This window comes from Myotis yumanensis, unplaced genomic scaffold (genome assembly GCF_028538775.1).
Source record: "Myotis yumanensis isolate MYYU_CA2020_CCGP unplaced genomic scaffold, mMyoYum1.0.hap1 SCAF_10, whole genome shotgun sequence".
Lineage (NCBI taxonomy): Eukaryota > Metazoa > Chordata > Mammalia > Chiroptera > Vespertilionidae > Myotis > Myotis yumanensis.
The window spans coordinates 26,206,062-26,211,093 of NW_027223761.1; the positions used below are offsets into that span (position 1 = coordinate 26,206,062).

Consider the following 5,032-nt stretch of genomic DNA (forward strand, 5'->3'; position numbering starts at 1 on the left):
TTAGACAGTGGTGAACTATATGATAAAAAAAAAATCAGTTACAAAAATAGTTCAATATTGTGATGTATTTTCCATATGTCAGACCGTATCTAGATTATTGATTTCCATACTTGCCAGCAAATCATAAGTGAAATGCTGCCAGTCAGGAGATCAAAGTCCCTGAAAGCTTGATGTATAAATCATTGTCAAAAGAAATTCTGTTAAGATTAGTTCTTCCAACCCCCCTGGCAATAGGCAAGGAGGTACCTGATGGGTGGTGTTGCTCTTAGATCAGTCAGGAGCAAAGCAGACATACACTCCTTAGTACATTCTAGCTTGATGCCTGTGTTGGTGGACAGAACTGTTTCATGCCTGGGGCACATAAAAAAAAAAGATTAGGTCTTCCAAGAAGTATAATTTTGACCGAACATATTAGCTACCTGAAACACATAAAAAGCTTGTTACAGGCAATAAACAAATATAAACCAGTTGTAGGCATTGCGAAGGAGTTAGATTTCATTATAAAATCTAAAATCATTTTTTTAAAAGCCAGTCACATAAGTACAAATACTGCATGATTCCACTGCTCTGAGTATCTACAATAGATAGTCATTTAGAAGCAAAAAATAGAATAGTAGTTTCCAGGGGCTGAGGGGAACGGGAAATGGGGAGTTACTACTTAATGTGTACCCCCCCAAAAAATAGAAAAAAGTGGTTGTGAAATTGCTCACTGAGTACTGTTAGGGAAAAAAAACAGGCATTCAATATGGAACTTAACTTTTTGGTATCTTTTGAAATCTGCATTGGCAATTTCTTGGTAAAGATAGTGGACAGAAACTATACATATCTACTTATGATTCTTTCCACATTCCCTCTATGCAGTAAAGCAATATTTTTAACTGATATAAGCCAAAAAGATAAAGAGAATGAAATATAAGCAATAGAAACAAAATATTGAAGAACGAAGAAATATAAAATTTTAGAAAATAATTATAATATTTAGAAATCCATTTTGGAACAACTAATATTAAAATAATAGGTATCTAAAGAAACAGATGTGGAAATCACTAATGAAATAATTAAATAAATAATTGCTTATGGAAGGACTTTAATTTCTAGTTTGAAATAATCCATATATCTACAAAAAATGTGAATCGGTAATGAAACAAACATATGCATTAAAAAATAAACACTAGAATGACTTTAGACTTCACATAAGCAACATTGCAAACAAAAATACATTGGAACAGTATTTTCAAGATTTTGAGAGAAGAGTTTTTCAAACTTTGAATTTTATATCCAGCCAAGTCATCATGCAAATGTAGAATAATGTTATCTTCACATCTAAATGCTCTACAAACATTGCCATTCAAGCATCTTCCTTGGGAAGATACTGGAGAATACTGTTTTCTGAAACCATTAATAAAGAAGCCACAGCATATAGGAAATTTAAGAATGAATGAAAAAAATAAATTATAGCCAGGAGATTTTAGAAATCATTTTGTTGTGTTTGGTTAGCCCAACCTCCTACTTATGCCCCATCTTATAAACGTCAGGATGATGTCCACATCATGGCAACATAAGACTGCTCTCCTTTTGTCCCTACATTTTAGCAATTAAAATTTGGCATCCATCCACAAATAAAAAATGCCTCTACGGTAGTAGTGGGATCCTGCACCATACACCAAGAAACGCAGGAGCTAGAAACGATAATTTCACTTTGGCTACATGTGCAAAAGGAAACCGCCTGGTACAGGGTGAACATCATATTCATAAACATGCAGATACTTGAGCAAACGTGACCTCTGGGTTCAGATCCTTTTCATTTCGATGCATGCTTTCTCTTTATGAACGAGAGGAGATAAAGAATGCCTGTCAATATAACAAAATAGATAATATATGTCAGTGATTTGATATTTTTCATGGTGGGACTTCCAGATCTGCCGACTCCCTAAGTTCTTCTGGTTCTTAGAAAGTGAAAGTTACTTTTATTGGGAATCAGAAAAGCACCTGAGGTCGGAGTAAGAAGCAGAATGATGGGATATGATCTTTCCTTACTCTATTGCAGGGACGTGATGGGAAGTGAGGGGTCTAAAGTACTTGGAAGGAAATAACTGCAACTTTTTTTTGAATATATTTTATTGATTTTTCACAGAGAGGAAGGGAGAGAGATAGAGAGTTAGAAACATCGATGAGAGAGAAACATCGATCAGCTGCCTCCTGCACACCTCCCACTGGGGATGTGCCCGCAACCCAGGTACATGCCCTTGACGGGAATCGAACCTGGGGCCTTTCAGTCTGCAGGCCGACGCTCTATCCACTGAGCCAAACCGGTTCTGGCAATAACTGCAACTTTTGGCCTGCTTTGATTTATGCTCACATTAGGGTGTTTGAAGAAGAGATTTTTTAAGGAATGTGTTTTTCTCATTGTCGAACCTAGTAAGAAGCTTTAAACCCAATACAATGTTTAGACAAAATTATAAAATAAAAGGACAGAGATGTAGGACAGATATGTATTGAACAATCACTATGTGTCAGACATATATTAATTTTATATAATTGTCTTATTTATGCTGCCAACAACCCTATGAGGCAGGTATTATTATCCCACGCTATACAGACGAGGAACATAGATCAGAGTTAACTATCCTGTTCAGTGTTACACATTTAATACATTGTGGCAATGGAATGCATGTCCTTCAGAAAACATGTTTTTGGTTGTTGCTTTTGTTGTTGTTTTAGTACAGATGATGTAGATCTTTAGTATTAGAGAATGCGAATTTAAAGAATGATTCCAAGATTTATGCTTTGTGCAATAAAAAGATGGAGTTACCGTAACCTAAAAATTTGGACTTAACTGGATTTGTACATCAGTTAAATAAAGATTTTCTTTATATTTCCTTTGTATGCTCTTAATTACAGAAGGCAGCTAGATCTAGGGTCATAGTTAATATAATGTTTCCACTCATTTGAAACAAAAAATCCATTTTTTTGAAGCTTATTTGAAGCTACTCTGCCTTGAAGAACTCTCTAGCAATGGATGAAGGAGGGGAAACAACGTTTTGAAAGTTTGTGTATCTTCCTTTACTGCTAATACTTGTTTAATAAGTGATTGATATTATTAATAATTCTATATGAATTACTGAATTCCCTTTTACTGAGTTTTTTACTGGATCCAGGAAACCAGAATTACTCATCCACTTGTGAGCAATGTAGCTGAGAGGACTCCATGAACTGACCAGTGTTGGGTTGGGTTATTTCTAAGATATCTTTCCACAATAAGCTTATAAGGGTTTTAGTTTCTAGTCTACATTCCATTTTCTTTGTATTGTTTTAGGCAAATATATTTGAACATATGGCATTTTAATAATCATCATGAATCACATGAATGGAATAACTGTGTTCAATATACAGAGAGGTGACGGGCCTCAGTAAATTAATGATTTCATTAACAACACAGTAACATTCCCACCATTATAAATATTTAACCTAAAACAAGTTACTTCAAATCTAATACTTTACCTCTAATACAGTGCTCAAATTGCCTGACCCAAGGCAGATGGCCACTTTTAGTTCCTAGGTCTCAAAGGGTCAAACTTTTAAGAAATTCAGAATCACTTCATTTAGCTCCGTAAATTATAACCCTTCCCCCAAGACACTCCCGGGTTGTAGTAAAGAAACTAAAACCCTTATAAGCTTTACTACATGCACTTTTAAGAAAACTTCAAAGTCTCATCTTACTCAAAATACTGGTGAAACAAACTGTAGGTATATTAATTTAAAATGGTACCTTTATTACATGCTTTTCTTTTGGTTAAGTCCCAGTTATTCTAAAAGCTATTATTTATTACAATTTTTATTTACCAAACTCAATTTTTTGTATGACTAATCCCTTGAGAAACCCCATGGTATAAGTATTATGATCCCTTTTTTACAGAATACCCTATAGCTCAGAGGGCTTGAGTAGCTCATTGAAGGTCATAGACACACATACTATGTCACAGAGCCAGTCTGACCTCAGACATTTTGACAATAAAGCAGATACTTAAATTCTATTCAGTATTATGTATACCATTGTAGCAAAGGTGATTTTTTTTAAATTTGCAAGGTAATTTTCAAAGCTTTATAAAATACTTTTATGCATAATTAATAGCACATCCCTCAGGATACCAAATGACACTTCACATTTTCAAACTAATATTGATTCAAAGGGAATAATGTAGATGTTTACCTCCATCTGTTTTTAGTTCTGATTATTTCTACTTTTTTCAACTTAATTTTTTTTCTCAGAACAAAATGAGCATAAATAATCATTCAGTGCTTTTTATAGAGTTCCCATGCTTAGAAGGAACTAGAGTTCAGGGCATTCAGCAAAGAAAATGATGTGAATTAGGCCCTTAGGAAGTTATAGTCCCTTAGAAAGTAGGACATATGTACAAAAATTGTATATTCTAAGGTGAAAGTGGCAAACAGAGTGAAAGATTTGTTGATGAAAGTCAATGAAGATAAGAGTACACCAAACCATGACCAGGGAAACATAGTCAAGGAGGGTTCCTAAGCTGAGCTAAGATGAACAGTTGGATATGAGCATGTGTGAAAGAGAGAAAATGGATTTTTTTTTATCATACAGGAAAGGAAAGAAAGGGTGCAGACAAGGAAAGGATAGAGCTGCTATAGAAATACTAAGAATTTCAGTTTAGCTAAATCATACAATCCATAAGAACCAGAATTAAAGATGAAACTAGAAGAGGTAGGATAATATGTACTTTACTTAGTTGTCTTTTGATTAGTGACAATACATCATGAATCATGTTTTTCAGTATTTAATATTTAATGACTTATTTGGGAAAACACCTAGTTTCCATGGCAAGGCGAAGGAAAGGGACAAGAGGAAAAAAACACCAATTCCCCATCATCTTTAAAAAATAACAATTTAAAGGCATGGATACAAATACCTTGTTAAACAAAACAACTGAATTAAATACAACCAAGGAAAAAGCAAGCATTTTGGTGTGTTTTTTAAAAATATCTTTTATTGATTTAGAGAGGAAGG

At 34.1% G+C, this 5,032-nt stretch overlaps 1 pseudogene; it reads left to right on the plus strand.

Annotated features, from left to right (window-relative positions):
- Window positions 1-219: 219 nt before the first annotated feature.
- LOC139019153 (small nucleolar RNA SNORA48) lies at window positions 220-364 on the plus strand (annotated as a pseudogene).
- Window positions 365-5,032: the final 4,668 nt, after the last annotated feature.